This window comes from Choloepus didactylus, chromosome 10 (genome assembly GCF_015220235.1).
Source record: "Choloepus didactylus isolate mChoDid1 chromosome 10, mChoDid1.pri, whole genome shotgun sequence".
Lineage (NCBI taxonomy): Eukaryota > Metazoa > Chordata > Mammalia > Pilosa > Megalonychidae > Choloepus > Choloepus didactylus.
The window spans coordinates 1,672,841-1,697,181 of record NC_051316.1 but is presented as its reverse complement, the minus strand read 5'-3'; positions in this window follow the sequence as shown (position 1 = coordinate 1,697,181).

Sequence of the window (24,341 nt, the reverse complement as noted above, 5' to 3'; positions counted from 1 at the left end):
GCTTTCTGGGTGTGGTAGCAGCAGCAGCTCCTCTGAGAGGGGCAAAGGGTGACACATGAGCTCACAGTTACAGTCTTAAGGCCATAAAGTGTCCATCAACAAAGTGTACTTTGTTGGTTTGAATGTACTATGTCCCCCAAAATGCCATTATCTTTCATGTAATCTTGTGTGGGCAGATGTATCAGAGTTAGATTGTAATTCTTTGAGTGTTTCCATGGAGTTGTGACCCACCCAACTGGGGGTGATGACTCTAATTGGATAATTTCCATGGAGGTGTGACCCTGTTCATTCAGCATGGGTCTTGATGAGTTTACTGGGGCATTATATAAGCTCAGACAGAAGGAGTGAGCTTGCCACAGCCAAGAGGGGCCCTTTGAAGAATGCACAGAAGCTGAGAGAGTAGCTGCACATGAGAGACAGTTTGAAGATGGCTATTGAAAGCAGACTCTTGTTCCAGAGAAGCAGAGAGGACAAACACCCCAAGAGCAACTAGCAGTGACATTTTTGAGGAACTGCAGCCTAGAGAAGAACACCCTGGGAGAAAGACATTTTGAAACCAGATCTTTGGAGCAGACACCAGTCACATGACTTCCCAGCTAAAAGAGGTTTTCTAGACACCATTGGCCATCCTCCAGTGAAGGTACCTGATTGCTGCTGTGTTATCTTGGATGCTTTATAGCCTTAAGACTGTAACTTGTAACCAAATAAACCCCCTTTTATAAAAGCCAATCCATCTCTGGTGTTTTGCATCCCAGGAGCATTGGTAAACTAGAACAGGTAACTTCACTGGAGAATGTTCAATGGCATCTGAAAAATCTCTGTTAGCTGGGAAGGCACATGACTGGCAGCTGCTCCAGTACTGGTTTCAAAATGGCTTTCTCCCAGGGCATTCTTCTCTAGGCTTCAGCTTCTCTCCATAATGTCACTCTCAGTTGCTCTTCACTCACAGCTGCACTGAGTTCCTTCTGTCATTTATATGGCACAAGCAACTTAATTTAGAGCCACCCTGAATGGCTGGGGTAACACCTCCATGGAAATTACCCAATCAGAGTCATCACCCACAGTTGGGTTGGGCACATCTACATGGAAACATCAAAGAATTACAATCTATTCAACACTGATACATCTGCCCACACAAGATTACATCAAAGGTAATGGTGTTTTGGGGGACATAATACATGCAAACTGTCACATTCTATGTCCCCCTCTGTTCTTTTGACTTGGGGGGTTTGGGTTTGGGTTATCCATATCTTCTGGTTTCTTCACATTATTTAAAATTTTCTGTAGTTTTTGGCCTATTGACATTTGCTTATCTTGATAGGTTTCTTTTAGCTTATGCTGACTTATTTGAACAATTATCTCTAATTTGTCAGAGCTACAGATTCGTGGAGTGCACTTTCTCTGACTAACTAGCAGGTGGTTTCCACATGCCACCTACTCCCCTCAAGCCAGTTCTCCCCAACTTTGTCCTTGTGGTGATTGGGGGTCCAAAACTTGAAGAGGTCCAACTGGTGCAAAAAATTTCTGCATGCATTTGGTGCTGCCAACCGTGAAATTGGGAGATGTGTCTGAGTGGCTAGGAATGGATGGCAGCTTTAATAATCAAATCTCCCAGGTTTTCCTGGAGAATTAAAGCTGTTATAGGAGTCCAAACCTTCAGTTCAGTCTTCCAACTGTTTGTCTCTGTGAAGACCCACAAGTCCCTGGTATTGGTGTATATTCCCTGGGACATGGGTCCCTCTTCCAAGCCCTGCCCTCCTAGGGCATACACTGAGGGAAAACTGTGCTACATCACAGGTGAGTGGAGTCCCCATGGTGAGCTCTTGGCCACTGTACCACTCAGTGGCATTCCCAGCCCACTGAAAATGTAGCAGTATGTGGTGTGGTAACTTCCCCCTTTTTGTGAACCTCCAACTTTCTAGCTCCTGGACAATTAGCTGCAGGTGTGTAAAAGGTTATCACCCATGGCAGATACTGAGGCATGTGTGTAGGTTGGGAGATGCACTCCCACATGCTGAGCTGTGTGGTGTAGCTCTTGGCCATAGCACCATGCAGTGGTGTCCCCATCTTTCTAAGAAAATGGCTCTATGGGGCATGGGAATTTCCTCCTTTTAGCAGACCTCTGCATTCTTAGCTGCAGGACAATTAGTTGTGGGTGTCTAAAAGGTTTATAACCCACACCAGATACTGAGGCATGTGCATGGGTTGTGGGAATCCCTGCCATGCTGGACTGCATGGCTTTCACTGCTGGATCGGCAGCTCATTTTGGGGTTTTAAAGTAATCTGCCTCCAAACACCAACCCCTGGTTTCTCCCAACTGTGGCATGGCTGCAGGTTTTCCAGCAGACTCACTCACTTGTTTCAGAATGCAGACTCTCAGTTTCACCAATTGCAGATTCCCTGTGGATTTAGCAGATCTTGTTCAGGCAGCATATCACTGGAAGTGGTATTCTGGAGTGCTTTCTCTCTTTTATGTAGTGTTTTTCATGAAGACATTCTTTTTTGCCCTGTCTCTTCTAATTCAACTTCTTCCTCTGAAAATTACTCTTCTGCCTCTGTTTTTGTCATGAACTTTGACATTCTTCAGTAAACCTGTCACAATATGGTTCCAATTTCCTCTGGCTGGACGTTGAAAATTAGGAGAATTATGCGAAAACATATTATGTATATTCATGTATAAGATATATTATACATGTATTTTCATTAACCCTTTGTCAACACCTGGGAATAATATAGCATAATCACATGGTAGCTGTATGTGAAATTCGTTTTTTTAACTCTTTGGTACAATTTATGTTCTGGTTTGCTAAAACTGCCCTTATGCAAAATATCATAAAGGATTCACATTTATAAGTTATAAATTTTCAGTTCTAAGGCTATAAAAGTGTCCAAATTAAGGTACCAACAAGAGGATACCTTCACTGAAGAAAGGCTGATGGCATCAGAAACACCCCAGTCAGCTGGGAAGGCACATGACTGACAACTCATTGTCCTTTTCTCCCAGGTTCTGGTTTCAAATGTCTTTCTCCAAAATGTTCTTAGGCTTCTGTCTCTCTCAGCTTCTCTCTCTAAGCTCCTGAGCATCCTTTCTTTTTCTCTGAAGGTGATTCTCTCTTAAGTGTCTGTGGGCCATCTCTTAGCTTCTTTGGGGCAAACATTGAACTTCATATCTTAACTTAGCATCTCTAAACATCTTTCTGTCTGCATCTCCCTATGACTGGGTCTGTGTTGACACCTGAACTCTCTTATGGACCCCAGACTAACTCTCTCACTCACAGGATAGGATTAAAAGAAAATGACTTTTGAGGGGGACATAATTGATTCAAACCAGCACAATTTACATGGCTAAAATTCACCTGTGTTTAAATACAACTCTTTGATCTTTCTTTTTTAACCTTTTTATTTTTAACCTTATCAAAAAATTAAAAATCAAACAATAAGAAAGCATTTCTAAAAACCAAAACAAAGGAATAAGAAAAATCAAGTAGCTAAAAGTAACTACACTGCTTCCAACATGTTACTACCATACCCCAAGATAATTACCAAACCATAACTGAACAAAGGAATAAGAAAAACAAATAACCTAAAATAACTATATTGCTTCCAACATGTTCCTACCCTACCCTAAGAAAATAAACATATTATAACCAAAGGAATAATAAAAACAAATAATGTAAAATTACTACATTTCTGAAAACTTGTTCCTACCATACTCCCCCAAATTAAGAAACCATAGTCATCCCTGAGCCTTCCCATACATTAAGTTTACCTTCCATAACTTACCTGCTCTTACTAGATTATCGTTCCCCCTTCACTATATGCTGTCTATCACAAGGTCACCTACATTCTACAATATAAACTATTTATTTTACATTTTTTACAGAGTTCACATTAGTGGTAACATACCATATCTCTCTTTTTGTGCCTGGCTTATAACATATAGGAAACAATAAGTGCTGAATATGATGTGGAGAAATTGGAACCCTTATTCACTGTTGGTGGGACTTTATAATGGTACAGCCACTCTGGAAGACAGTCTGGGAGCTCCTTAGGACACTAGATATAGAGTTACCCTTCAATCCATCAATTTCACTTCTCAATATATACCCTGAAGATCTATAAGCAGTGACATGAACAGGTATTTGCACACTGATGTTCATAGCAGCGTTATTCACAATTGCCAAGAGACAGAAACAATCCAAATGTCCTTCGACAGATGAGTGGATAAACAAAATGTGGTATATACACATGATGGAATACTACACAGCAGTAAGAATCAATGAGGTCATGAAACATATGACAACATTGATTTTTTAAAAATATTTTGTTAGAGAAGTGTGCTTACAGAATAATCATCCATAAAATACAGGTTTCCCCTACAACACCCCATCATGAACACCGACATTCATTAGGAAAATTTGTTACAATTGATGACAGCACATTTTTTAAAATTCTATTTTTAAAAGTTGTTACTTTTCTTAAAATTGATGAAAAATTATTAAAATAGTACTGTTAACTCTTTTCTATAATTTATGTAGGGGCATTTTCTTTCCATATTCCCAATCTGATTTTTTTATGCATGTCTTATTTTCTTACTCTTTTATGCATACACTGGATAAAGGGGGTTTCAGTTAGTAGGATTTTACAATCTCACAGTCATAAGATGAAAGCTATATAATTACACAATCATCAAAGATCAAGGCTACTGGATTACAGTTAAACAATTTCAGGTGTATCCTTCCTGCTGTTCTAATACACAAGAAATTAAAAACAAACTTATTGAATCAGTAGTAATAATCATTTGTTAAATCACAACTTCTAAGTTACAACTTACCCCTCTTATTTGATCATTCTCTCTTCAGTGATATCTGGGCAATGATCATTCTAGTTTCTATTCACAGAGAAGGGGTGTCAACATTGTGGGGTAGATGAATCTGAAACTGGCTGATGTTCTTGGGGAGACAAGAACCTCTGGTTTTCTCATATTATCTGGCATAGGAACCATGTGGAGGCTTTAAGCTTCTGAAAATATAAAGTTAGTAGGTAAAACTTTTATAGAGTCTTAGATAAAGCCCAGGATATTCTTTAGGTTTTCCAGGCATAATTTTGGTTGGGGCTTGACATACTGTGCAATTTGCAATGTCTGGGTGAAGCTTGCATAAGAATAGCCTGCAGAATGACCTCTTGACTCTATTTAAAATCTCTTAGCCCATAAAATTTATTTTGCTCCATTTCTCTTACCCATTTGGACAAGAAGGCATTGTCAATCCCATGATGCCAGGGACAGGCACATCTCTGAGTCATGTCCCACATTGCCAGGGAGAATTACAACCCTCAGTGTCATGTCCTACATAGGGAGGTTTGCAGTGTGTTTATTTACAGATTTTGGCTTACAGAGAGGGGTTATATCTGAGCAATGAAATAGGTTCTCTCCAGCATTTGACAATCTGATCAGAATATGTCTTGGAGTAGGTTTTTTGGATGTATTCTATTTAGAGTTCATTGGGCATCTTTGATTTGAATATTTGTGTTTTTTAGAAGGGTTGGGAAAATTTCCCAAAAAATGTATTCAAATACTCCTCCTAGCTCTTTACTCTGAGATCCTGATAATTCTTATATTTGTGTGCTTCATATTGGCAATCATTTCCCTTAGAACTATTTCCAATTTTTCCAATTTTTCAGTTCTTTCTTTTGTGCTTCTACTTTCCATCATCCTATTTTGAGTTTCCTAATTCAGTCCTCTACTTCTTCAAATCTAGTGTTATGTACCCCAAGAACATTTTTAATTTGATCAACAATATCTTTAAATTCCTTAAGATCTGCCATTTTTTATTTACTCTTGCAAATTCTTTTTTATGCTCTTCTAGGGTCTTCTTCATGTCCTTTATAACCTGAGCCATAATACACATGTTTGTGAGTATTTCTTTGATTAATTGCTCCAGGTTCTCTATCTCTTCTGAGTTTTTCATTTGTAGGTTTTGGGTATCCATATCTTCTAGTTTTTTTTTAAATATGCTTTGTAATTTTCTGTTGTTTTTGGCCTCTTAAATTTCCTTATCTTGATAGGGTTCTGTTAGAGTATGCAGGATTATTTGAACCTTTATCTATAATTTGATAGAGCTACAAATTGGTGGAGTGCACTTTCCTGTCCTACAATAAGATGGTGCTCCTGAGTCACATTTTACCTTAAGCCATTTCTCAAATTTGTTTACGTACTAAGTTGGAGACCAAATGATATGGAGGCCCAAACAGTGTACCAATTTTCCATGTGCAATAGGAACTGTCATTCCTAAGGTTGCGGGGATATGCCATGTGCAGTTTGGCAGGGAGACTTCTCCAGGATCCAATGATCCTGGACTTTCCTGGGTCTGGGGGTGGAATACTCAGGGCCTCTAGTGCTTGTGTCTCACATTCCAGCTCAAATATCCCAGTGTCCCTCTCTGCTATGTGCTCAAGAATCCCTGAGATTGGGAGAGGGCTCCTAGCATTTCTGTGCAGCACCCATGTCTTTATGTTGTGTGCATAATGGGTCTCTGTGGGGCAAGAGTGTATTCCAACACAAGCCTGTCAAATCCTGAATTCCCTCAAGGAAACTCCTTGCTGCTGGGCTCTAAATATTTATCTCCCAGCCAACTACAAAGTCCTGGCCCTAGGGCCTCCAAAGGCTGTCTCCCAGGCAACTACAAAATCCCAGCCCTGGTGCTGCAAAAGGCTGTCTCCCAAGCAACTGTGAAGATGGTTACACTGAGCATAGGAAACCACTCCCTTCCAGGGTCATCTGTCTCCTCAACCCACCAGTGCCTCATGTAGGCACTCTCAGCCATGGGTATGTGAGGGGTTATCCCCTGAAACTAGTACATTGGAGAGTGCCCAGGGTGTGGAAGGCTACTTCTTTCTGTGCCATCAGCCATCTCAGTGGAATTCTGGGCTGGACACTCACCTGTCTTGAACATAGCCTCTCAGTTTCTCTGAGTTGGTACTTACTATTGGTGTATGTGTGTGTGAGTTTATATTTTTGATAAATAAAGTTAAAAAAGAAGTTCTCTGGGAGTGACACTTAGCCATACTTCTAAGTAGGCTTACTTTCACCATTACAAAAATAAGTTTCATAACATCAAGGCTGAGGGCTTAGCATATTAAATTGAGAGTCCATAATGCTTGAGAGAATATCAGGAATTCCCTAGGTTGTGAAGTTTAATAGTTCCACATTTTTTTCCTCAGTCCCTCAAGGGACTTTAGAAATACTTCTTTTAATTTTCTGCCCAAGAGACTCTTGTATGTATCGGCATAATACAATAACCTGTGCAGAATAAAAATATCTCATTTCCTGTTCTACACTCCATGTAATTAGGTTTTTTAAAGAAACTGACCACATAGGTCAAATTAGAAATTGTGCTACAGAAAATTTAAGTTTTGGACATAATAATCATCTCTTCCTTTGGTATCACAAAGAAGTTGAAGTTTTAAAATACAGACAATATCATCCTTATTCTGCATTGTGATTTACCTTATTCCTAATCAGATCAGCTTCATTCATATCTCTAATTGAAGTCTGATCTTTTTTCAGCTTCTTTAAAAGTTGTTGCATGGAGTAATACTGGTTATCAGAGCTACAGAACTCTAACTCAGTCTCAGGTGTCACAAAACTACCCAAAGTTCCAGGTAACTACCAGGTTATACACAAAGAGCACAGCATCTCAGAATTTAGACATAATAGTTAAAACCCTAGAAGAAATGTGAGTGCTGTAAGAGCTTAAATTTAGGGACATTTACAATGAGCTTTATAGAACACTCTGTTCTCCCAAATTGATTGCTCAACCTCTGCCCACTTTCTATCTCCTTATAACCTATTCTCTTGAATTTAATTCTCATTGTTTGCTCTTTATAGTTAATTTCTATTAGTAAAACCATACAGTATTTATCCTCTCATTTCTCACTTATTTTGCTTAATCTACTGTCCTCAAGATTCATTCACCTCATTGCATGCCTCCTGATTTCATTCCTTTCTGTAGCTGCACAATACTCCATCATATGTATATAGCCCAATTCATCCTTCCACTCAGCAGTCAATGTATCCTTGGGCCACCTCTATCCACTGGCCATCATGAATAATACTGCCATAAAAACTTGTATGAAAATATCTATTCATTTCCCTGCTTTCAGTTCTTCTGAGTGGATAACTAGTAACTGGATTACAAGATTATCTGACAATCCTCTAGTTAGGTTCCTCTGGAACTGACATGCTGCTTGTGCCAGTTTGGATGTATTATGTCCCACAAAAAAACATGTTCTTTAATGCAATCTTGTGGGGGCAAATGTATTAATGTTAATTAGATTGGATTCCTATGAGTGTTTCTATGGAGATGTGACTCAATCAACTGAGTGAAACATTTGATTGGATAATTTCCATGTAGGTGTTACACCACCCATTCAGGGGGGAGGGTGTTCATTGGATCACTGGAATCTTATAAAGGAGTCCACAGACAGAAGGACCAGAGAGCAGCTGACAGTGGCATTTTGAAGAGGAGCTGCAGCTAAGAGATGGGAAAACAACCCAAAGGCAACATTTTGAAGAATGCCATTTTGAAACACAACCTGGGAGCAAGCAAATGCCAGCCACATGCCTTCTTTTCTTTTCTTTTTTCTTTTTTTGGCTTTTATAAAGGGAGTTTATTTGGTTACAGTCTTAAGGCCGTAAAGTATCTGTGGTAAGGCATCAACAATAGGGTACCTTCACTGAAGAATGGCTGATGGCATCCAGAAAATCTCTGTTAGCTGGGAAGGCACATGGCTGGTATCTGCTGATCCCGGGTTGTGTTCCAACTCCTCTCTCAGCTCCTGTACACTCTTGGTTCTTTCTCCCAGGATGTTTCTCTCTAAGCACCTGAGGGTCCTGTCTTAGCATATCCCAGGGAAAACCCTAGGCTACTTCTTTCTTAGCTACTCCAGAAAAGACTCTGGGATAGCAAAAGTCTACTTTCAACTGCCATCTCCAAAATGTCTTTCTCAGCTGCCATGAACATCAGGAGTCTGCAAATCAAAACATCTCTGAACTAAGCCAGCAAGTCTCTGAACTCGTGCCAGCATTCTTAAAGGACTCCAATAAACTAATTAAGACCCATGTTGAATGGGCAGGGCCACACCTCTATGGAAATAATCTAATCAGAGTTATCACATACAGTTGTGTGGGTCACATTTCCATGGAAACAACATAATCCAAAGGTTCCAACCTAATCAAGACTAAATATATTTGCCCTCACAAGACTGCATTAAAGAACATAGCTTTTCCTAGGGGACATAATATATCTAAACTGGCACACTACCTATTGAGGTTGAACCTAGGAGAGAAGTTTTAGAGCTCTGGCAGAAAGTTGGGGACTAAATCTATTATTCCTACACAGAAAACTTCTCCCCAAAATATTCAATTAATAACATAAAAATAAATTGTAAAAGAAATTGCACATTTAATGGCTCTTCTTATAAATAATAATTACATAGCCACTTAGCAACAGAAATATTGATTTAACAATAAATGTGCAATAACTAACAATACTGAGAGAATGAAGTGGGTGAAAAATGCAAGTTTGGGTGGTACTAGAGAGCTAAATCTGTATCTTCCACAGTAGCATATTAATAGGTAATATCTAAAATTGAAGTGTGATTTAATAATATGGAAAATGTTATATGCAACAGCTAAAAGCAATGAAAACGACTGTCTCAGCTGGGCAGGAATTGTTAAAGAGATGGAACAAGCAACCAATAGTTTTTATTAGAACACAGAAGTATTGAACTTTAAAAACTACATGCAAGTATTTCTTTTTTCATTAAAAGACACAAAAACCATTACACAATATCTATGTAGCTGAATTATTATAACAGGAGATGTTTCAGAGCGGGTCAATTATTCTAAACTCATTTTCATGCTTGAGGTAAAAAACAAAAACATGTAATCAAGGTAGGTGTTTTTTAGGTCACAGTACAAAACCCATCTGTTCAATTAAGGGGTGTGGGAGGACTGGAAAATGTAAATCACAAATCTTCATCTCTAGTTATAAATATTCAAGGTTATGCCTGTCTGGGGTTTACTTTCATTTTGAAAAGTATAGTTCTCTCCAGCTATCATTGAAGTAGAAGTTTTGTAATGAACAAACTTCCTCTCCCATCACACTACACAATAGCAATGCAAAATGTTTATAAAATGTTGGACAGTATGAATGTGTCTCAGAACAACAAAATCTTTTACAGTAGCCCTGCAAATTGATGACTGAATATTGTTTCCTACTAACAAATGCCTCTAAAGCTATCTTTTTTTAAATTCATTTTTACTGAGATATATTCACATACCATGCAGTCATACAAAACAAAGCATGATTCAATTATTTACAGTACCATTATATAGTTGTGCATTCATCACCAAAATTAATTTTTAACATTTTCATTACCACACACACACAAATAATAAGAATAAAAATTAAAGTAAAAAAGAACGCTGGGTGCATTTTTTTCCTTCCCCATTTTTCTCCTCATCCATCCATAAACTAGACAAAGGGGAGTGTACTCCATATGGTTTTCCCAATCACATTTTCACCCCTCATAATGTACATTTTTATACAACCATTTTCAAGATTCATCAGTTCTTGGTTGTAGTTTGATAGTTTCAGATATTTACTGCTAGCTATTCTGATTCATTAGAACTTAAAATTTGTCTATATTGTGCATAAGAGTGCCCACCTGAGTAAAATCTCAGCTACTTTTGGAGTTACTCTGCCACTGAAGCTTATTTTGTTTCCTTTCACATCCCCCTTTTGGTCAAGAAGGTGTTCTCCATCACACAATGCCAGGTCTAGATTCCTACCCAGGAGTCATATTCCATTATGCCAGGGAGATTCATTCCCTGGGGTATCAGATCCAACATAGAGGGGAGGGCAGTGACTTTACCTGTCAAGTTGACTTAGCTAGAAAGAGAGGGCCACATCTGAGCAACAAAGAGGCATTCAGGAGGAGACTCTTAGGCGCAATTATAGGGAGGCTTAGCCTCTATTTGCAGCACCAGTCTTGCCAAGGGCAAGTCCTGTGGTAGAGGGCTCAGCCCATCAAACAATTACCCTATATCTGTGAGCATATCAGCAACCATTGAGGTGGGGAAGCCCAACACCCCTGCAATTGCTACCATCTCTCAAGGGGACTCTGCATATTTTTTTCATTTTTTTAAGTTAACTCTTATTTTTAAATCAACTATATCAAAAAAAATTAAAAAGACATACAATAAAAAACACTTCATACAAACCTTAACAAGAGAGTAAGAAAAAGACAACTAACCTAAGAAACTACTTTACTTCCCATATGTTCCTACTCTACCCACCAAAAATAACCTAATATAGCAACATTTTTGTGAACTTGTTCCTACCATACCCATCAGAAATTAACAGACCATAGTTGTTCTTGGGTATTCCCAGAATGTTAAATTTACCCAAGATTGCTTATCTGTTCTCATTGGGTTATCATTCCCCCTTCCTTAATTGCTCTCTATCAATAGCTCCCCTATATTCTACATTTGTTTTACATTTTTCAATGTTCACCTTATTGGTAGCATATAGATTTCTCTTATTGTGCCTGGCTTACTTCACTCAGCACTATGTCTTCAAGGTTCATCCATATTGTCATATGTTTTACATTTTTCCTTCTTATAGCCATGTAGTATTCCATCATGTGTATATACCACATTTTATTTAACCACTCATCTGATTAAGGACATTTGGGTTTTTTCCATCTCTTGGCAATTGTGAATAATGCTGCTATGAACATTGGTGTTCAGAGATCTGTTCATGTCACTGCTTTCATATCTTCCAGGTATACACCAAGAAGTGCAATCGCTGGATCAATGGGTAACTCTATACCTAGTTTTCTAAGGAAGTGTCAGACTGACTTCCAGGGTTGCTGAACCATTATATAGTCCCACCAACAATTAATAAGACTTTCAATTTCTTCACAACCTCTCCAACATTTGTAGTTTCCTGTTTGTTTCATGGTAGCCATTCTAATTGGTGTGAGATGGTATCTCATTATGGTCTTAATTTGCATCTGTCTAATAGCTAGTGAAGCTGAACATTTTTTCATGTGCTTTTTGGCCATTTGTATTTCTTCTTCAGAAAACTGTCTTTTCATATCTTTTGCCCATTTTATAATTGGGCTGTGTGTACTACGATCATTGAGTTGTAGGATTTCTTTATATATGCAAGATATCAGTCTTTTGTCAGATACATGGTTTCCAAAATTTTTTTCCCATTGATTTGGCTGCCTCTTCACCTTTTTGACAAATTCTTTTGAGGTAAAGAAACTTCTTGGCTTGAGGAGTTCCCATTTATCTACTTTTTCTTTTGTTCCTTGTGCTTTGGATGTAAAATCTAGGAAGTGGCTGCATAATACAAGAAGCTGAAGATGTTTCCCTACATTATCTTCTGGGAATTTTATGGTACTGTCTTTTATATGGAGATCTTTGACCCACTTTTGGGTTACTTTTTGTGTAGGGTGTGAGGTAGGGATCCTCTTTCATCCTTTTGGTTATGGATATCCAACTCTCCCAGCCCCATTTGTTGAAAAGACTCTTATGTCCCAATTCAGTGGTTTTGGGGGCCTTATCAAAGATCAGTTGGCTGTAGATCTGCATGTCTATCTCCAAATTCTAAATTCAATTCCATTGATCAATATGTCTATCTTTGTGCCAGTTCCATGCTGTTTTGAGTACTGTGGCTTTATAATGCACTTCAAAGTCAGGGAGTTTAAGTCCTCCCACTTCATTTTTCTTTTTTAGCATATTTTTAACAATTTGAGGCATCTTCCCTTTACAAATAAATTTGATAACTAGCTTTCCAAGTCTGAAAAGCTAGTTGTTGGAATTTTGATTGGGATTGCATTGAATCTGTAATGAGTTTGGGTAGAATTGACATCTTAATGAAACTTAGCCTTCCTATCGATGAACATGGAATATTTTTCCATCCTTTTGGTCCCCTTCTATTTCTTTTAGTAGAGTTATGTAGTTTTCTTTGTATAGGTCTTTTACATCTTTGGTTAAGTATATTCCTAGGTACTTGATTTCTTTAGTTACTATTGAAAATGGTATCTTTTTATTAAGCATCTCTTCAATTTGTTAATTTCTAGCATATAGAACCATTACTGATTTATGTGCATTAATCTTGTAGCCTGCTACTTTGCTAAATTTGTTTATTAGCTGTAGTAGCTGTATCATTGATTTCTCAGGGTTTGCCGGATATAAGGTCATATCATCTGCAAATAATGACAGTTATACTTCTTCCTTTAAAATTTGGATGCATTTTATTTCTTTCTCTTGCCAGATTTTGCTGGCTAGCACTTCAAGTACAATGTTGAATAATAGTGGTGACAATGTGCATTCTTTTCTTGTTCCTGATCTCAGAGGGAAGGCTTTCTGCCTCTCACCATTGAGTACTATGTTGGCTATGGTTTTTTCATATAAGATTTTTATCATAATGAGGAAGTTTCCTTCAATTCCTTCCTTTTGAAGTGTTTTTATCAAAAATGGATGTTGTATTTTGTCAAATGGTTTTTCAGTATCTATTGAGATGATCATCAGGTTTTTCTATTTTGATTTAATGTGTTGTAATATATTATTTGATATCCTTATGTTGAACCATCCTTGCATGCCTGGAATGAACCCCACTTGGTCATGGTGTATTACTTTTTAATGTCTTTGGTTTCAATTTGCAAGTATTATATTGAGAATTTTTTCATCTATATTCATGAGGGAGATAGTCCTGTAGTTCTCCTTTTTTGTACCATCTTTACCTTGCTTTGGTATTATATTGATTTTAGCTTCATAAAATGAGTTTGGTATTGTTCCATTTTCTTTGAGGTTTTGAAGTAGTTTATGTAAGATTAGTGTCAGTTCATTTTGGAAAGTTTTCTAGAATTCCCCTGTGAAGCCATCTGGCATTTACTTCTGGGCAGCATTTTTTTTTTTTTTGAATGGAATTTCTTTTTATTGTCTCTACAGTTAGGTCATTTCCAGTGTATACAAACATTACTGACTTTTGTACATTAATCTTGTATCCCACCAGTTTGCTGAATTTTTTTATTAGATAAAAAATAGCTTTTTTGTCAATTTCTCAGGATTTTCCAAATATACATTCATATCTTCTGCTAATGACAGTTTTGCTTTTTCCTTCCCAATTTGAATGCCTTTTATTTCTTTGTCTTGCAAGATTGCTCTGGCTAGAGCTTTTAATAATATTGTTGAATAATAGTGGAGACAGTGGGCATCCTCGTCTTATTCCCAAATCAGGTGGAAGGCTTTCAGTCTCTCACCATTGAGTATTATGCTGGCTTTGGGTTTTACATGTATGCCCTTTATCATACTGAAGAAGTTTCCTTCAATCACTACTTTTGAATTGACTTTATCAAAAATGGATGCTAAATTTTGTCAAATGCTTTTTCAGCATCTATTGAGATGAACATCTGATTTTCCCCTTTCAATTTGTTCATGTGGTTTATTACATTGATTTTCTTATATGGAACCACCCTTGCATGCCTGGAATGAACCCCACTTTGTCGTTGTGTATGACTCCTTTAGTGTGTTTTGGGATTCTACTTTCAAGTATTTTGTTGAGAATTTTTGCATCTATATTCATTAGAGAGAATGACCTGTAATATTTTTATCTGGTTTTGGTATTACAGTGATATTAGCTCCATAAAACAAGTTACATAGTGTTCTTTTCTCTTCAATTTTTTGGAAGAATTTGACAGGCATGATGTCACTTATTTTTCAAAAGTCTGCTAAAATTACCTTTTGAAGCCATCTGGCCCTGGGCTTTGATTTGTAGGGGGCCTTTTCATGACTGACTGGAACTCTTTACTTGTGATTGGTTTGTTGAGGTCTGCCATTTCTTTGCATGTCAGTCTAGGTTGTTTAAGTATTTCCAGGAAACTATCCATTTGCTCTAAATTGCCTAGTTTGTTGACATACAGTTGTTCATAGTATCCTCTTACAATTTTTAAAATTTCTTTCAGATCCACAATAATGTCCCCCCACCCATTTCTGGTTTTATTTGGATCTTCTCTCTTTTTACTTTGTCAAAGGATTTGTCAATCTTGATATTCTCAACCAACTTTTGGTTTCATTTATTCTAATGTTTTTTGGTTCTCCAGGTCATTTTTCCTGGCTTTAATCCTTTTTGTTTCTTTTCTTCTACTTGCTTTAGGGTTAATTTGCTGATCATTCTTTGGCTGCTTCAGTTGTTTAATTAGGTCATCAATTTTAGCCCTTTCTTCCTTTGTAATGTATGCATTTATAGCTACAAATTTCTCCCTCAGCACCATGTTCACTGCATCACATAGGTTTTGATATGATGTGTTCTCCATTTCATTGGTCTCTAGATATTTACCAAATTCTCTTGCAACTTCTTCTTTAACCCACTGACTGTTCAGGAGTGTGTTTAACCTCCAAATATTTGTGAATGTTCTGGTTCCTTGGTGGTTATTGACTTCTAGTTGCATTCCACTATGTCCAGGGAATGTGCTCTGAATAATTTCATTTTAAGTTTCTCAAGGCTTGTCCCATGCCCCAGCATATGACAAATCCTGGAGAATGTTCTGTGAGCACAAGAGAAAAATGTAAATCCTGGTAATTTGGGATGTAACACTCTTTAGAAGTGTTCTAAGTCTACTTCATTTATGACATAGTTTAGGTTCTCAGTTTCCTCATTGGTCCTGTGGTTATTCTATCTATGGAATAGAGTGGTGTATTGAGATCTCCCACTATAACCGTGAAAATATCCATTGCTCCTTTCAGTTTTGCCAAGGTTTTTCCCATGTACTTTGGAATTCCCTGATTGGATGCATAAACATTTGACTATTTCTTCTTGGTGAACTGTCCCCCCCATTAACACAATGTGTCCTTTTTTGTCTCTTATGACCTCCTTGTAGTTAAAGTCTCCCTTGACTGATATCAGTATTGCTATCCCTGCTTTCCTTTGGCAGCAGCTTCTGTGGAATACTTTTTCCATCTCCTTGTGTCTACCTCTTTGTCTCTCTAGGTCTAAGATGAGTCTCTGGTAAACATCACATTGATGGATCATACTTTTTAATCCATTCTGCCAATCAGCATCCCCCAATTGAGGGGTTTATTCCATTCACGCTCAATGTCATTAATGTGAAGGCAGCTCTCGAATCAAACACCCCATCCCTTGTTTTCTATTCCTCAGAACCATTCCCTCTCTTTTTCCCTTTAAGTTACCCTTACTAATACTCTTCAGTTCTGTGCCCTCCTCCAGACCTCTCTCTCCTTTATCTCTCAGCCTGTACAGCTCCCTTCCATATTTCTGGCAGGGAAGTCTCACTATAACAAAGTCTCTCAATATTTCTCTATGAAAATCTCAAACTCTCCCTCAATTTTGAAGGAGAGCTTTGCTGGACAAAGAACTCCTGGCTGGCAACTTTTCTCTCTCAGAATCCCAAACACGTCATACCACTGCCTTCCCGCCTCCAATGGTGCCAACTGGACAGTCAGGACACAGCCCCATGTTGTTTCCCCTGCACGCAGAGAATCGCCTCCCTCCCGCTGCCCTCAGAACTCTCTCCCCCTCATCAGAACCCGACAATCCGAACAATATATGTCTCAGAGTGGGTCTATTTGGGTTTTACCTGGAGTTTGCTGGGTAACCATAATTTGCATATCTATATCATTTAACTAGGTTGGGAAATTTTCCCTATGTCTTGAAACACTCTTCCTAGCCCCCCACTCTTCTCTTCACCTTTGGGGACACCAATGATACTTATGTTTGTCCACTTCATGTTGTCCATCATAACGCTGAGATCTACTTCAAACTTTTCAATTTTGTTAACCATTTGGTCTTTTGTGTGTTTGCTTTCAATTGTGCTGTCCTCTAGTTCACATATTCTTTCTTCTACATCTTCAAATTTGCTAATGTACATCTCTACTATATTTTTAATTTGATCAACTGTTTCTTTTTTTTTCTGTAACACTGTCTAACTTTTTATTTATTCTTTTAAACTCTTCTTTTTGCTCTTCTAGAGTCTTCTTGATGTCCTTTATGTCTTTAGCTATCTCACTGACATTTCTGTGTAATTCTTTAATTAATTGCACCAAATTTTGTGTCCTCTCTGGCTTTTTAATTTGTTCATTTGAATTCTCCATATCTTCTAAATTTCTTGGGAACTTCATGATTTTCTGTTGGCTTCAGTGCATCTGCTTGTCTTGACAAGTATATTATGGAAAATGCAGGATTATCTGAGCATTCATATATAATTTGGCAGAGCTGCAGACAGACTGGCAAGGGAGTAAACCCCAATGTCACTGATGCTTCCAGTACAGGAGATGGTGACTGTTCAGGAGCCCTGGAAACTGAGGGAGGCTGAGTCAGTTGTGATTGTGCCCAGGACCCTCAAGTGTGTACTGAAACTTCTAAAGCACTTGAGATAGTTCAAGCAGAAGGTGACATCCGGTTCCGGTCCACGGTGATCCCGGAGCTCACAAAAGGGCCTACACTCTCCTCAGGTGAGGCCTGCAGCAAGAAAACCTAGGCAGCTTTTTTTTTTTTTTTAAATTCAGTTTTATTGAAATATATTCACAAACCATACAGTCATCCATGGTATACAATCAACTGTTCACAGTATGATCATATAGTTATGCGTTCATCACCACAATCTATTTCTGAACATTTTCCTTACATCAGAAAGAATCAGAATAAGAATAAAAAATAAAAGTGAAAAGAGAATACCCAAATCATCCCCCCATCCCACCCTATTTGTCATTTAGTTTTTACTCCCATTTTTCTACTGATTTTTTTTCAATTTTTTAACTTTGTTTATCAAAAAATTAAAAACAAACAGGCAAACAACAACCAAAAAAACCCCACAACATTTCAAACAAAGCAATGGATTAAGGAAAACAAATAACCTAAAATAACTACTTTGCTTCCAATATGTTCCTACCATACCCCAAGAAAATTAATAAACCATGTACAAACAGAGGAGTAAGAAAAACAAATAATCTAAAATAACTACATTGCTTCCAACATGTTCCTACCATACCCCAAGAAAATTAACAACCCCTAAGAAAACAAAGGAATAAGAGAAAAAAAAAACCTAAAATAACTCTATTGCTTCCAACATGTTCTTACTATATCCAAGAAAGTTTACAAACCATAATCATTCCTGAGCATTCCCATAACATTGAGATTACCCTCCATAGTTTATCTGTTCTTATTAGATTATCATTCCCCCTCCACTAATTGGCATCTCTAGGTCCCCTACATTCTACAGTATAAAACATTGTACATTTTTCACAGAATTCACATTAGTGGTAACATACAGTATCTCTCTTTTTGTGCCTGGCTTATTTTGCTCAGCATTATGTCTTTTTTCTTTTTTAATCTTCATTTTATTGAGATATATTCATATACCATGCAGTCATACAAAACAAATCGTACTTTCGATTGTTCACAGTACCATTACATAGTTGTACATTCATCACCCAAATCAATCCCTGACACCTTCATTAGCACACACACAAAAATAACAAGAATAATAATTAGAGTGAAAAAGAGCAATTGAAGTAAAAAAGAACACTGGGTACCTTTGTCTGTTTGTTTCCTTCCCCTATTTTTCTACTCATCCATCCATAAACTAGACAAAGTGGAGTGTGGTCCTTATGGCTTTCCCAATCCCCTTGTCACCCCTCATAAGCTACATTTTTATACAACTGTCTTCAAGATTCATGGGTTCTGGGTTGTAGTTTGATAGTTTCAGGTATCCACCACCAGCTACCCCAATTCTTTAGAACCTAAAAAGGGTTGTCGAAAGTGTGCGTAAGAGTGCCCACCAGAGTGACCTCTTGGCTCCTTTTGGATTCTCTCTGCCACTGAAGCTTATTTCATTTCCTTTCACATCCCCCTTTTGGTCAAGAAGATGTTCTCCATCCCACGATGCCAGGTGTACATTCTTCCCCGGGAGTCATATTCCATGTTGCCAGGGAGATTCACTCCCCTGGGTGTCTGATCCCACGTAGGGGGGAGGGCAGTGATATCACCTTTCAAGTTGGCTTAGCTAGAGAGACAGGGCCACATCTGAGCAACAAAGAGGCATTCGGGAGGAGGCTCTTAGCCACAACCATAGGGAGGCCTAGCCTCTCCTTTGCAGCAACCGTCTTCCCAAGGGTAAAACCTGTGGTAGAGGGCTCAACCCATCAAACCACCAGTCCCCTATGTCTGTGGTCATGTTAGCAACCATGGAGGTGGGGTAGGCGAATACCCCTGCATTCTCCACAGGCTCCTCAAGGGGGCGCTGCATCTTTTTTTCCTTGTTTTTCTTTTTTTTTTTTAACTTTCCCTTCTTTTTTAAATCAACTGTATGAAAAAAAAAGTTAAAAAGAAAACAAACATACAATAAAAGAACATTTCAAAGAGACCGTAACAAGGGAGTAAGAAAAAGACAACTAACCTAAGATAACTGCTTAACTTCCAACATGTTCCTACTTTACCCCAAGAAAGTTACCTAATATAGCAACATTTCTGTGAACTTGCTCCTACTATATCCATCAGAAATTAACAGACCATAGTCATTCCTGGGCATCCCCAGAACGTTAAATAGCTTATCTGTTCTTCTTGGATTATTGTTCCCCCTTCCTTAATTGCTCTCTATTGCTAGTTCCCCTACATTCTACATTATAAGCCATTTGTTTTATATTTTTCAAAGTTCACATTAGTGGTAGCATATAATATTTCTCTTTTTCTGCCTGGCTTATTTCGCTTAGCATTATGTCTTCAAGGTTCATCCATGTTGTCATATGTTTCACGAGATCGTTCCTTCTTACTGCCGCGTAGTATTCCATCGTGTGTATATACCACATTTTATTTATCCACTCATCTGTTGAAGGACATTTGGGTTGTTTCCATCTTTTGGCAATTGTGAATAATGCTGCTATGAGCATTGGCGTGCAGATATCTGTTCGTGTCACTGCTTTCCGATCTTCCGGGTATATATCGAGAAGTGCAATCGCTGGATCGAATGGTAACTCTATATCTAGTTTTCTAAGGAACTGCCAGACTGACTTCCAGAGTGGCTGAACCATTATACAGTCCCACCAACAGTGAAAAAGAGTTCCAATTTCTCCACATCCCCTCCAGCATTTGTAGTTTCCTGTTTGTTTAATGGCAGCCATTCTAACCGGTGTTAGATGGTATCTCATTGTGGTCTTAATTTGTATCTCTCTAATAACTAGTGAAGCTGAACATTTTTTCATGTGTTTCTTGGCCATTTGTATTTCCTCTTCAGAGAACTGTCTTTTCATATCTTTTGCCCATTTTATAATTGGGCCGACTGTACTATTGTCATTGAGTTGTAGGATTTCTTTATATATGCAAGATATCAGTCTTTTCTCAGATACATGGTTTCCGAAATTTTTTTCCCATTGAGTTGGCTGCCTCTTTACCTTTTTGAGAAATTCCTTTGAGGTGCAGAAACTTCTAAGCTTGAGGAGTTCCCATTTATTTATTTTCTCTTTTGTTGCTTGTGCTTTGGGTGTAAAGTCTAGGAAGTGGCCGCCTAATACAAGGTCTTGAAGATGTTTTCCTACATTATCTTCTAGGAGTTTTATGGTACTTTCTTTTATATTGAGATCTTTGGTCCATTTTGAGTTAATTTTTGTGTACGGGGTGAGGTAGGGGTCCTCTTTCATTCTTTTGGATATGGATATCCAACTCTCCCAGCCCTATTTGTTGAAAAGACCATTATGACTCAGTTCAGTGACTTTGGGGGCCTTATCAAAGATCAGTTGGCCATAGATCTGAGGGTCTATCTCCGAATTCTCAATTCGATTCCGTTGATCTATATGTCTATCTTTGTGCCAGTACCATGCGGTTTTGGCAACTGTGGCTTTATAATAAGCTTCAAAGTCAGGGAGTGTAAGTCCTCCCACTTCGTTTTTTTTTTTTAGAGTGTCTTTAGCAATTCGAGGCATCTTCCTTTTCCAAATAAATTTGATAACTAGCTTTTCCAAGTCTGCAAAGTAGGTTGTTGGAATTTTGATTGGGATTGCATTGAATCTGTAGATGAGTTTGGGTGGAATTGACATCTTAATGACATTTAGCCTTTCTATCCATGAACATGGAATATTGTTCCATCTTTTAAGGTCCCCTTCTATTTCTTTTAGTAGAGTTATGTAGTTTTCTTTGTATAGGTCTTTTATATCTTTGGTTAAGTTTATTCCTAGGTACTTGATTTTTTTAGTTGCTATTGAAAATGGTATCTTTTTCTTGAGTGTCTCTTCAGTTTGTTCATTTCTAGCATATAGAAACATTACTGACTTATGTGCATTAACCTTGTATCCCGCTACTTTGCTAAATTTGTTTATTAGCTCTAGCAGCTGTATCGTCGATTTCTCAGGGTTTTCTAGATATAAGATCATATCATCTGCAAACAATGACAGCTTTTCTTCTTCTTTTCCAATTTGGATGCCTTTTATTTCTTTGTCTTGCCGGATTGCCCTGGCTAGCACTTCCAGCACAATGTTGAATAACAGTGGTGATAGCGGGCATCCTTGTCTTGTTCCTGATCTTAGAGGGAAGGCTTTCAGTCTCTCACCATTGAGTACTATGCTGGCTGTGGGTTTTTCATATATGCTCTTTATCATGTTGAGGAAGTTTCCTTCAATTCCTACCTTTTGAAGTGTTTTTATCAAAAAGGGATGTTGGATTTTGTCAAATGCTTTTTCAGCATCTATTGAGATGATCAATTGATTTTTCCCTTTTGACTTGTTAATGTGTTGTAATACATTGATTGATTTTCTTATGTTGAACCATCCTTGCATGCCTGCAATAAACCCCACTTGGTCATGGTGTATGATTTTTTTAATGTGTCTTTGGATTCGATTTGCAAGTATTTTGTTGAGGATTTTTGCATCTATATTCATTAGGGATATTGGCCAGTAGTTTTCCTTTTTTGTAACATCTTTGCCTGGTTTTGGTATTAGATTGATGTTAGCTTCATAAAATGAGTTAGGTAGTGTTCCATTTTCTTCAATGTTTTGAAAGAGTTTGAGTAAGATTGGTGTCAGTTCTTTCTGGAAAGTTTGGTAGAATTCCCCTGTGAAGCCATCTGACCCTGGGCATTTATTTGTGGGAAGATTTTTGATGACTGATTGGATCTCTTTGCTTGTGATGGGTTGGTTGAGGTCTTCTATTTCTTCTCTGGTCAGTCTAGGTTGTTCATATGTTTCTAGGAAATTGTCCATTTCCTCTACATTATCCAGTTTGTTGCCATACAGTTGTTCATAGTATCCTCTTATAATTTTTTTAATTTCCTCAGGATCTGCAGTTATGTCACCTTTTTCATTCATTATTTTGTTTATATGGGTCTTCTCTCTTTTTGATTTTGTCAGTCTAGCTAGGGGCTTGTCAATCTTGTTGATCTTCTCAAAGAACCAACATTTGGTGAAATTTATCCTCTGTATTGTTTTTTTGTTCTCTATGTCATTTATTTCTCCTTTAATCCTTGTTATTTCTTTTCTTCTACTTGGTTTAGGATTGGTTTGCTGTTCATTTTCTAGCTTCTTCAGTTGATCCATTAGTTCTTTGATTTTGGCTCTTTCTTTCTTTTTAATATATGCATTTAGTGCTATAAATTTCCCCCTCAGCACTGCTTTTGCTGCATCCCATAGCTTTTGGTATGTTGTGTTGTCATTTTCATTCGTCTCTATATATTTAGCAATTTCTCTTGCTATTTCTTCTTTAACCCACTGATTGTTTAGGAGTGGGTTGTTTAACCTCCAGGTATTTGTGAATTTTCTAAGTCTCTGATGGTTATTGACTTCTAATTGTATTCCATTGTGGTCAGAGAATGTGCTTTGAATAATTTCAATCTTTTTAAATTTATTGCGGCTTGTTTTATGTCCGAGCATATGATCTATTCTGGAGAAAGTTCCATGAGCACTAGAAAAGTATGTGTATCCTGGTGATTTGGGATTTAATGTCCTGTATATGTCTGTTAAATCTAATTCATTTTTCAGATTGTTTAGGTTTTCAATTTCCTTATTGGTCTTCTGTCTGGTTGATCTATCTATAGGAGAGAGTGATGTGTTGAACTCTCCCACAATTATTGTGGAAACATCAATTGCTTCCTTTAGTTTTGCCAGTGTTTCTCTCATGTATTTTGTGGCACCTTGGTTGGGTGCATAGACATTTACAATTGTTATTTCTTCTTGCTGAATTGCCCCTTTTATTAGTACGTAGTGGCCTTCTTTGTCTCTCAAAACATCCCTGCATTTGAAGTCTATTTTATCTGAGATTAATATTGCTACACCTGCTTTCTTTTGGCTGTAGCTTGCATGAAATATTTTTTTCCATCCTTTCACTTTCAGTTTCTTTGTGTCCCTGTGTCTAAGATGAGTCTCTCGTATGCAACATATTGATGGTTCATTTTTTTTGATCCATTCTGCGAATCTATATCTTTTAATTGCGGAGTTTAATCCATTTATATTCAACGTTATAACTGTGAAGGCATTTCTTGAATCAGCCATCTTATCCTTTGGTTTATGTTTGTCATATTTTTCCCCTCTGTCTATTAATATCCTTTATTGTACCCATACCGAATCTCTTTAGTACTGAACCTTTCTCCAAGTCTCTCTGTCCTTTCTTTGTTTCTCTGTCTGTAGGGCTCCCTTGAGTATCTCCAGTAGGGCAGGTCTCTTGTTAGCAAATTCTCTCAGTATTTGTTTGTCTGTGAAAAATTTAAGCTCTCCCTCAAATTTGAAGGAGAGCTTTGCTGGATAAAGTATTCTTGGCTGGAAATTTTTCTCACTCAGAATTTTAAATATATCGTGCCACTGCCTTCTCGCCTCCATGGTGGCTGCTGAGTAGTCACTATTTAGTCTTATGCTGTTTCCTTTGTATGTGGCGAATTGCTTTTCTCTTGCTGCTTTCAGAACTTGCTCCTTCTCTTCTGTGTTTGATAGTGTGATCAGTATATGTCTCGGAGTGGGTTTATTTGGATTTATTCTATTTGGAGTTCACTGAGCATTTATAATTTGTGTATTTATGTTGTTTAGAAGATTTGGGAAGTTTTCCCCAACAATTTCTTTGAATACTCTTCCTAGACCTTTACCCTTTTCTTCCCCTTCTGGGACACCAATGAGTCTTATATTTGGACGTTTCATATTATCTATCATATCCCTGAGGTCCATTTCGATTTTTTTAATTTTTTTCCCCATTCTTTCTTTTATGCTTTCGTTTTCCATTCTGTCATCTTCCAGGTCACTGATTCGTTGTTCAACTTCCTCTAGTCTTGTACTATGA